Here is an 11,150-nt window from a genome sequence, read left to right as displayed (position 1 = left end):
GGAAACAATTAAGGTTATACCAGGCAGAGGGAAGGAGATCCCTGGTGCCTTTACAAGGAAAGAGAGCAGACAGATGCGTTTTCGTGCACGAACACCCCCACACACACCCACACACCCACACACACACACTCTTTACCTCTCACTAAGGGACGTTGAAGTACCTTGGGACTCTGCCCCTGATGAGCAAGGTCAAGTTGCTTCTCCAGAAGCTGGACAACGCAAACGAAAACCCATCTCTTTTCTTTATAAAGCAGTCTGCCTCTGGTAGTCTGCTACAGTCAAAATGGACAAAAAGACTTGCATTATTATCTCTGTGGTTTATGAGGGTATTTTATTGAAGGACTGGTTGAGTTAACGAATGAGTGGATGAGGGTATTAAGATTCCATCCAGAAACTGTTGGCTCTGCACTGAGAAGTTGGGAAAGCAAGGAGAAAGCCAATCTTTCAAGGCCCGGTGGGAGGTCTGATACCTCAGGGCCTGCCCCTTCCAGAGTCTGGCCTCCTACCCGGGCACAGCAGGGGGGATCAGCTTGACACTCAACCCTAGTGGAGTCTGAAGAGGGTGAGAGATCCTGTGGGGCAGGCAGGTGTTGGGGACCACAGTGCTACTACTCCTGTATGTCCCAGGGAAGTAGCCTAGCCTCTCCAGCCTGATCTCCTCATCTAACACATTAGGGCAGGGTACAGTGAGCAGTGAGCAGGGTCTGTCTGTCTGTCCACTCAGAAAGGCTTCTGAAGAATGCCTCCTTGCAGACATCCCTAGCAGAAATGTGGGTGTGTGCCCTGGGGTTCCTGGCTCCCGTGTTCCCAGGGGTGGGCCAGGTAGGAAACAGGCACAGCCCGTAAGAAAACTCCAGAGGGTGGTTGGAGAGGCTCCTCTGAGGAAGGCACCATGGGCCGGGGATGCGTTTAATGTGGTAGAACGTTGTATGTGACCACTGTTAAGAGGGAAAATAAATCTCAGGCCATAAATAGAGGTTGAAAGTAATAAATTGCAGTGAAAATAAACAATGCTATTCAAGTCTCTTGACGTGTTGGTGACCATGACAGTTTTTGATTCTAAGGGTCTAAGGGAGTAAGTTCAAGCCCACGCCTCAGGGAAGCAGAGGAGTGGTGTGTGTCTGGAGGTCTCCTAAGATCCCTGGCCATACTACGGAACTTTGATCAGATTGGGGCACCCCTAGGCTGGGCAACTAGGACATGGGGCTCCCTAAAAAGTAGGAATGAGGGCTCACTTAACACTGACAGGCCCAGTTACTACCTCCCAGGCATGAGGCACCGTGACAGATGAGAGGATGTTCAGACCCTGGGCAGCAGGGGGCTGGTCTGTGGACGATTCTAGACCCAGGCAGCACCAGGCGTTCTGCCCCCTGCATGACTGATCTCTGTAAGTGCTCCACTTTTCCCAAAGCTCCCCACCTGCCATACCACAACCAACTCTGCCCACCAGCAGCCTGCAGTGACCTCACCGATGGCTGTGAGGTTCCCAAGCTGATTTGACATTCGGGACTGGCGCCTCTGCCCAAGGGGTCCAACAAGCATTTATTTCTTCCTCTTGTCGAAGCCCAGAGCCTAGCCCAAGGCACTGAAGAGGAGGGGGATGAGGACCACACCCCATCCCCAGAGCCCATCCTCCTGGTTGGTGAGGTGACTGGCAGGGTGGCGAATGGGGTTTGCTGGGGCTTGCGGCCAAGCCTGAAGTCTTGCATTTGATTTCAGAAACCCACATGGTGGACGACTCCTACAGGGAAATACCTTCACCATGGAGCAGCTGCGTCACACCCAGTCGGCCCCATGCTCTGCAGTTTCTTTATTCGAAATGCGATCATTTCACTCTAAAAGGGTTGCGTGAAATAAAACAGGTGAGCTCACAGAAGAGAGTGGCTGACTGGGTGTCCCCGTGGTCTCCCAGGAGGGCTGGGATGAGGCACAGTTCCCCCATCACAAAGACCTGCAGTCCCTTTCTGAGTCCCCACACAGTGGTCCTGGCATCATGGGCCAACTGGCTATGCCAGAGGCACAGACAAACAGGGTGGTGGTCACAGATCTGTCACTTAGCCGCAAGGTTTTCTGGGTCCCACAGGTCAGTGAGTTCTCCGTTTACACAGGCCCCAGCTTGGTCGTGACCTGCTCAAGTGTCATCCTTAGGGGTCAGGCAAGCAGCCCAGACACACTGGTCAGTCCCCCAGACCCAAGGTGTGATGAACCCTGGGTGGGGAGAAGGTAACCTACAGATGATTCTTCTGGGCTAAAGGCCTCCATGTCAGCCTGGCAGTCTCCACAGGATCTCACCAGAAGGCTGCAGTAGGAGCTGAGGCTAACCCTTTGCAGCCCAGAGCAGGGCCGGGCTAGGTGCCCAGGCAGCCTCAGGCTTGATGCAGACCCCTCACCACACACATTTGCACAAGGAGCCTCAGGGTCTTCCTGCTCTGGTCAGAGAGTGAGAGAAGAGGGTGGGCCAGGGCAGACCCCTACCCCATGGGGCTCCACAATACAAGCTCACTTTGATTCCTTGGTCTGAACCCGAAGGCCACGAACAGGCAAAAGAAACAGGACCCCTACTTCCAAAGGGTTCTCAGTGCCCGAAGCACAAAGCAATCACCAGGAGACACAGATGGTACTCGGAGAGATTTCTACAACAGTGTGAAGCCCTGGCGCCAACAGGAGCCAGCGGAAGGGAGCAGGGGAGCTGGGCGCAGGGCATCCAGACTGGGGCTCAGGGGAAGGGAGCAGGGGAGCTGGGCGCAGGGCACCCAGACTGGGGCTCAGGGGAAGGGAGCAGGGGAGCTGGGCGCAGGGCATCCAGACTGGGGCTCAGGGGAAGGGAGCAGGGGAGCTGGGCGCAGGGCACCCAGACTGGGGGACAGGCTCAGCCCTTTCATTCTCTCTGAGTTGTAGCTTCATTGTCTGCACTGTGGGCCTGATCCAGGGGCCACCGAAGACAGGTTTTCTGTATCTTCTGACCATACCCAGTGCCCAGGCTATCGGGCAACTAACCAACCTGGGATACGTGCTGCCACTAGTGAACACTACAGACACATGAGTGTGCCTGGGGTCTGTCTGTCTGTCTGTCTGTCTGTCTTTCTCTCTTGAACACACACACACACACACACACACACACACACACACACCTCTTTTCTTTTGAGATTAAGAGTCTCAAGTAGTCCAGGCTAGCCTTAAACTCACTATGTAGCTAAGGATAATCCTTCCTTCACCTCCTGAGAAAGAAAACTCGAGCCAGCAGTGGTGGCACAGGTCTTTAATCCCAGCACTCAGGAGGCAGGAGGCAGGGATCTGAGTTTGAGGGCAGCCTGGTCTACAGAGTGAGTTCCAGGACAGTCAGGGCTATACAGAGAAACTATCTGGGGGGGGGGGTTATTTACATTTGATTTTGTTTTGTGCGTGACTCCCCATCCAGCTGTGTAACCTCTGGTAAGTTTTGTACCTCTCTGTGCCTACCGTCCCTTTCATAAGAGAAGACAGTTTAGGATGCCTTTTAAGCCCAACACTGAGAAGACAGAGGCAGGCAGATCTCTGTTGAGTTGCAGCCTGGTCTACAGAGTGAGTTCTAGGCCATCCAGAGCTACATAGAGAGACCCTGTCTCAAAACAAAATAAGACAATGATGGCTGTTGTGGGACTAAAGCGACTCACACCCGATAGAACGCATGTTCTTCCCTGAGAGCCATCCTGCCATCCCACCTGATTCCTGATCCCCTAAGCTGGCCTGGAAGCTGGGGGGGGGAGGGCTAAGGAGTCCACAGCTGTTGCCATCATTCCTGGCAGAATGGCTACCTCGATGGGTCTCCTCAATACACTCCATGAATGTGTGAGTGATGCGAAATATGTTGTCCCTGCTCAGGAGGGCTGTGGAGATGCTGAGGGGTGGTTTCCAGGGCAGATACACATGACCTAATGCCTACTCAATCTGTCAGCGTCCCCCAAGCCTGACAGTTAGTAAGCCACTGTGTTTGCTAAGGACATGACAGGAACATGGGGGCCAGGGGCAGCCACATCACTGCAAGGCTCCTAAGAGCTGCACCCCTCAGCCACCGAGGTCTTGTGGGGATCTCTTCTCAGTCTTTCCACTTATGTAACCTCAGGGATCTTGTAAACTTCCAAAGATTCACTTTCAGAGTCTAAGGAGCATCCTCCTTCCTGTAGGAGAGAAAGGTTCACTTCAGAGAGCCCCCACCCCCACCCCAGACTGCAGGTGCCTGAAGTGGGGCCTGGCCTATGGGCTCTTGGCAGCGGGTTCGCCCAGGAAGGAACTGGTTGTGAGAGTATTTTCCCAGAGAAAGTTGCTAGAAAAGGGCCAGGGTCCACACTTAGCCCTGCCCCCACCACATGACCTCGACAGAGGTGCTGACTCAAGTAGGGCTGGGAGAGAGAAAAACCTGTGCCCATTTGGGACCCGATTCCCCACAGGAGCTGGGGGTGAACTCGGCACCACTCTAGTCACCTGCTCTACTGGCCTGGGGTCCTGGAACTGGGTTGGCTAGAAGGGGGCTGTGGTCAGGCTGTGGCAGGGTCTCTGCACCCCAATCTCAGGAGAGGAATCTGAGTCAGAGACTAGGTCAGCATGAGATGATTCCGCAGGATAGAGCCTGTTAGTCCCAGGAGCCCAAACTACATCAACACACACACACACACACACACACACACACACACACACACACACACACACACACTCACAATACACACCAGGAGAGTTGTGACAGGAACCACCAGCCCCTGCGGCTGTGCACCTGGAAGGTGGGGCAGCCAGGTGTAGGCAAAGGGCTGGGTCAGGCAGACTGGGCTGGGCTCTAGAGCAGGCTCGGTGAATGCCAGTGATGCAGCTGCCCAGATACCACAAATTCATCAAATATAGGCTGGTCTAAGTGCCAGTCACCACGCCAGGGGAGATGGCAAGACCAGGCACGGCACAGCCCTGCAACAGGCTCGGCCAGGTAACAGGGGGGTGGGATCCAGCAAGCCAGGGAGGTGGGATCCAGCAAGCCAGGTGGGTCGCACAGGGACCTTGTGCCTTCCTCTCTACCAGTGACAAGCTAGAGGGTTCCCAAGTGGCAAGATCTGCCCTCTGACTAGCATTTTTGAAACTACATTTAATGTCTGCCTTGTGTGTGTGTGTCAGATACAGAGCGTGTGTATATGTATGTGTCACCTGAGCAAGTGGAGGTTGGAAGACAACTTCTAGGAGTCAGCCGTCTTCTCTGTCATGTGCATCCTGGGGTTCGAGCCAGGTCACCAGGTTTAGCTCCAAGCACCTTGATCCACTGAGCCCTGCTGTTTGCCTTGGCCTACAGTTTTTAAAGCGTTGATTTGTTTCTGTGTAGGGAAGGGCTGGAGGGGAAAGGGGATAAGATGGGGAGGTGTGTGGGCTGTGAGGATGTCGTTGGCCCAGGGCAGGGGTGGATTTCTATGCGAGCTTCCATGTTCGAGCTGTACTCACATTCACGTGGGCATGAGCTGGGGCTCTCTAGGAGTTTTGCCTAGATGGCGATTCCACTTACCCTGGAGAGAACAGGTTGGGTGTCCGCCAGTGTCAGGAGCATAATCTGGAACATCAAGTTAGACAGCCAGAGTCCCCTCTTGGGAAGGACCGGAGAGTCTGCAGGCTGTGTGACCAAGGTCAGGATACTCAGCCCCAGGGATTGGGGAAGTCTTCCAGGGATAAGACAAGCAGGGGAAGAGAGGGTGAGACTCACGGTGGCCATGCAGGTAAACAGGAGGAGGAGAGCAGGGGTCACTAAGACCAAAAAGCCCCGGTCAGCCTTGGGCTCCTTGAGGAGCTAGGCAGTGCTGACACCCCCAAGAGCTGTTTGGGTGTTGTGGCCCTGGGAAGGGGTGGAGACAGAGTGGAGAGAGAGAGAGAGAGAGGAAGAGGGAGAGAGAGAGGGAGAGGGAGAGGGAAAAGGAGAAGGAGAGGAGAGGAGAGGAGAGGAGAGGAGAGGGGAGGGGAGGAGAGGAGAGGGGAGGAGAGGTCTGGCAGTGACTTTCTCAGAGGAGGGGGCGGCTGGTGGTACTGGAGAGGCTGTGCTGAAGGCTTCGGAGGGACTGTAGCTGGCCAATTCCAACTGCACGGAGAGGTCATCCATTGTCTCTCTGTCCATCAGCTGCTGGGCACTCGGATGTTTCTAAGTGAAGGTTCCTAGGAGCCATGCTGCCATGAGCAGGCCAGGACCAGGAGGTCTTTGAGAGCCAGTTCCTTTGAGGATATGCCCAGAAGGAGGCATACGAATGGAGTGCCCAACAAAATGTCTGACAAAGCCAATTAAGGAAGGGAGGATTTACCTGGGTTGTGGCTTCAGAAGTTTGGTTCATCATGGTGGCAGGAAACAGAAAAGGGAGGGAGGGGGAGGGGGAGGGGAGGGAAGGAGGGAGAGGAGAGGGAGAAGGAAGGGGAGGGAGGTGGAGGGATGAGGGGGATAGAGGGGGAAGAGAGGGGGAGGGGAGGGAGGGGGATAGAGGGGGAAGAGAGGGAGGGGGAGGGCAGGGAGCCTATGCCAGCTGTCTCTCCATATTTCCTCTTATTCCATCTGGGGTCCCAGCTTGCACTAGCGTGTCATCCCCTTCCGTGATCCTCTCTGGAATCACGGTCATGAGCATGTCTCTGAGTCTCCGCCTCCCCAGCACTGGCATCACAGACACATGTGCCACCACGCCTGGATTTATACCAGGGCATGAGGATCAGACTCGACCTCATGCTTCTGTCCCAAGTGCTTCATCACCAGTGCCACCTCCTGGTTTGTTAAGTGTGTGTGTGTGTGTGTGTGTGTGTGTGTGTGTGTGTGTGTGTGTACGTGTGTGTGTGTGTGTGTTTACAAGTGTGCATGCGTGTACATGCCACTGCACGTGTCTGGCAGTCAGAGGGCTTGGTTTTCTCCTCATCGTTGGTGAGTTTTCTGCGTTTTTAAGGCAGGGTCTCTCTTGTTTCTGCTGTGCCGTGTGCTCCAGGCTAGCAGGCCTCTGAGCTGCTGCCGCCACTGTCTCTGCCTTCCTTCATCTTGCCGGAGGCTGGGATTACGTCACCATGCCCATCCCCACACCCAGCTTTCATATGTGGTCCGGGCAGAGAGGACATTCCACGTAGGAAGGGCAGCTTGAGAGGATCAAGGACCCTGGAAGGTGCTGAGCCAGGGGCATAGGCAGTGGGTGGCTCTGGGAGCAGGCACAGGAGTGTAGTTGGAGATGAGGCTGGAGATGGCTGGGTGAGGCTGACAAAAGCCGAGCAGAGCAGGGCACCACAGGATCACAGCAAGACGTGGGCTAATCGTTATGGGGACAGTGTCTGGAAGGGGAGGACGGGGGCTTGGAGAAAAGCCTTGGAAGAAAGAGGCTCCTGTCCACCACCTGCTGCTACTGTGAAGCTTTCCACATCTGCCCAAGGCTTGGTCCTGGGGTCCTTCCAGCAAGTGGGGGGAGCGGGGCTGACACATGGTACAGGACACAAGGACAACTAGTCTTTAACACAGTAAGAACACACCTCCTCACAGTTCTAAAGGACAGAGGTCAAGGTGTCAGCAGGTCTGGGACCCCTCAAAGCCTCATAAATCTTATGGGCTGTGCTCAGGTAGAGGGTGACTTCACTCTCCCACATCCCATTGGTGCAAGCTGAGTCATGTGCTGCTGTGTCTGCAGGGAAGGCTGGGAAATGTAGTCCAACTGTTTGCAAGCTTCACGGAGATGAGAGATCTGCTGATGGGCAGCTCCACCTGTCATAGCAGGCAGGCTGGCAAAGTGATTTCCCTCTGGGTAGGGGAATCATAAGCTTTGAGAACTTTTCATAGTAACAAATATTTCTCTGAATCTTCCAAATGTCCTCAAAGAACCACCAGTCCTTTACAAGGAGAAAAAGAAATAGAATTTTTAAAATTAACAAATAAGCATTCAGGGGTGTGTGTGTGTGCATGTGTGTGTCATGGAAGCCAGAGGTTGAAGTTAGGCATCTTTGTTTACTGCCTATCATTTTTGAGACTCCTAGTTCTCCCAGATTGGCTGGACCGGCTGGCCAGGGAGCCCCTAGGATTCTGCTGTCTCCAGCCACCAGTGGTAGAACTGCAGACCTGCCCCCACGGCACCAAGATTTTTATGTGGATGCTGAGACTGCAAACTGAGATCCTCATCCTTGAATAGCAGTCACTTTACCAACTGGGCCAGCTCCCAGACCCTGACAGGCTTTTTAATGGCCTAGCTTTGGTGTTAGAACCACAGGTCACACGAGGGACAGTAGAAGCGCCTTCCGTCTCTGTCTGCCTAGGTGACTTCAACAGATGCGGTGGATCTCCGGGTTTACAATAAGCTAAAGCCAGAGTGGGAATACAGCTCAGTAGTAAAGTGCTTGCTTAGCAGGTGGGAGGGCCTAAGTTCAATTCCCAGCACCAGGAAAAATGGAGAACGAAAAGTGCTGGGCTTATTTTTCAAAGCAGCCCCGACTCTATCCAGAAACTGGCGAATTCTCTGCCTAGCGAGCATTTTTCTGCCTCGCAGACGGTGCCTTCTCTCTGCAGCCTTGTGGGGGTAGGTGAACGAGAAGGCCCCAGGCCTCTTTAAGAAGGGCTCTCCATAGGGCTCGGATGTAGCTCAGGGCAGAGCACTTGCCTAGCGTGTGCAAGGCCCTGGGTACCATCCCCAGCATCACCGAGAGTGATACGGAAAATAAGACCCCACCCTCCATTTTCATCAACTCCCACAGGGTCCACTGATCAGCGACGTCCTCTAGAGATGCCGTTCTCAACCTGTGCGTAGCAACCCCCACAGGGGTCACATATCAGATACCCCGAATATCAGACATTTACATTACGATTTATATCAGTAGCAAAATTACACTTATGAAGTAGCAACGAAATGATCCTATGGTTGGGGGTCACCACAGCACGAGGAACTGTGTTAACGGGTCGATGCATTAGGAAGGTTGAGGACCACTGCTCTAGTGGGAGTAGGTTCACTGTCTGGGCAATGGGGGACATAGACATTGGGAGTGTTGTCATTGTCATTTCATCATCAAGACGAAAGCCAGGGCTGAGGACACAGTGCAGCTGGAGGGGGTTTGCCCCAAGTGCATGAAGCCCCGAGTTCTGTCCCCAGCATGGCACAAAACCAAGTCTAGAATCCCAGCATCAGGAGGTGGAGGCTGGAGGATGGGGAATTCCAAGTCTTCTTCAGCTACTCAGCAAATCTAGGCCACATGAGACTCTGTGTCAAAAGTAAGTAAACAAGCAGATACAGTGGGAGACAAACACAGAGGATGGCAGGATGGCTCAGTTGGTAAAGATACGCGCCGCGAATACCTGATGACCTGGGTCATCTTCTGGCCCCCACACGAATACCATGGTATGTATGTACCCACACACACGCACACAGATACTAAAAAATAAAATAAAAACAAAGAACAGACCTCACAGAACCTTCAGGAGAATTCGGTGAGAACATTGAATGAGAACACATGCTCGACTCCTGGTGCCTGGCTCAGGATGCAGCACAGTCACGCAGCAGCCTCGGCCATCTCCACATCCTGTACCAGTCTACTCTGTCCTGCAGTCTCCCGTGTGGCCCTTCAGCTCCTCAGACCAGGCCCCACTCACTCTCCTGAGGTCCCTGCTTCCTATTTCACAAAAACAAGGCAATAAGGAGACCATGCCCACTCCTCCTGACCCAGGACCCTCCCTGCCTCTCCAATAGCATCTAAACACTTCCTCAGAGGTTCTCCCGCCCTCCTCCCTTCAGCCACCGCTCCTCCTGTCAGTTTCTCCCCCAGCCAGAGCCTTATCGGGAGAAGAGTGTGTCAGGGCTGCCCCCAGTGCCACCATCTCCCAAGCTCTCTCTCTGCTCCCTCCCTTTTCTTCACAGAGATATTGTGCACCTGCTGCCTCGACTGCTTCTCTCTCTCTCCCAGGTCCAGATGGTCCCTCCTCCCACACCACTCACGCTGAGGTCAACATGACCTGTCAGCTGGGGGCCCAGAAATCAGTCTCCATCCTCTACGGCCCAAGGCAGCCCTTGGCAAAGGCCAACACTCTCTTCTTCATAGCCATAAACATTCGCCCATTTCACCCTACCTCCTCCAACCTTGTCCAACCATGTCCAAGCTCACCATGTCTTTCTCAACCCGTCAGTTCCTTCCAGCACCTATGACCGTAACAGCGGAGGTACCAAGACTCAACCCCAGGTCCTGAATTGTGTCCCTAAAAGAATGTCCGGCCATATTCCTCAGCCTTTTATGGAAGGACATTTCGTCCCATGGAACATCATGAATGAACCTTAAGGACATTACACAAAATGAAAGAAGCTAGACACATCTAAAGGACAGATGCCATGCTTCTAGGGCCATCAGATTCAGAGAAAGAGCAGATTGGGGGCTTCCGAGAAGTTGGGGGAGAACAGGAAGAGCGTGTTTACCAGGTCTTGGAAAATGACAGCAGTGAAACTGCTGGCTGCCCCTGAGATGCCTGCTGGACAGCCACTAAAAGGGGAGTTTTGTTCATTTCCTGGTGTCTTCCTTTGTTTTCCTGTTGCTATGACAAAGTATTTTGACCTGCCAAGCATGATAGTGCACTCCTTTTATCCCAGCATTCCAGAGAGCCAGAGGCAGGTGGATCTCTATGAGTTCTAGGCCAGCCTGGTCTACATGGTGAGTTCCAGACGAGCCTGGGCGATGCAGTGAGATCCTGTATCGAATAAACAAAAATAACAGACCAAAGCAACCCAAAGAAACAATCTGGGGTACAGTCTGTCATGGTGGGGAGGGCGAGGTGGCAGGAGCTTAGCGACTGGTTACATGGAATCCATTATCAAAACCCACAGAGAGATGAACTCGGGCTAGCACTCAACTTGCTCTCTCTGTTTCCTACCGTCTGGGATGCCCTGACCTAGGAAGTGGGCCCACATCTGTAAACACAGGCCAGGTCAGAGGCCCCTCTCCCTCGTGGGTCTAGACAGCCAAGTTGACTAACCATCACACATGGTCTGACTCTGACTGGGCCCACAGGTCTCAGGGTACCCAGGGCTATCACTGGCTAATCTTACAAACTTGCTGGGTGTGTCTCGCACTCTCCCTGTCCTCATCTGTGAAGTGAAGGCACTAACGACCTCTATACCCTTCTCACCGGCAAGTGAGATCCAACCCCCTGTGCCCAGCGCTGGCCATGT

At 53.7% G+C, this 11,150-nt stretch overlaps 1 long non-coding RNA gene across 1 annotated transcript; it reads right to left on the bottom strand.

The window, feature by feature from the left end:
• Positions 1–313: 313 nt before the first annotated feature.
• On the bottom strand, positions 314–6,597 carry LOC147995410 (uncharacterized). The gene is made up of 4 exons (XR_015684229.1): positions 6,297–6,597; positions 5,516–6,165; positions 5,167–5,302; positions 314–1,835 (listed from the first exon to the last, which is right to left on the bottom strand). It is a non-coding gene; the product is annotated as an uncharacterized LOC147995410 (long non-coding RNA).
• Positions 6,598–11,150: the final 4,553 nt, after the last annotated feature.

Source organism: Rattus norvegicus, chromosome 3 (assembly GCF_021556685.1).
Source record: "Rattus norvegicus strain SHRSP/BbbUtx chromosome 3, alternate assembly SHRSP_T2T, whole genome shotgun sequence".
Classification (NCBI taxonomy): Eukaryota; Metazoa; Chordata; class Mammalia; order Rodentia; family Muridae; genus Rattus; species Rattus norvegicus.
This window is presented reverse-complemented; position numbering and strand designations above follow the sequence as displayed.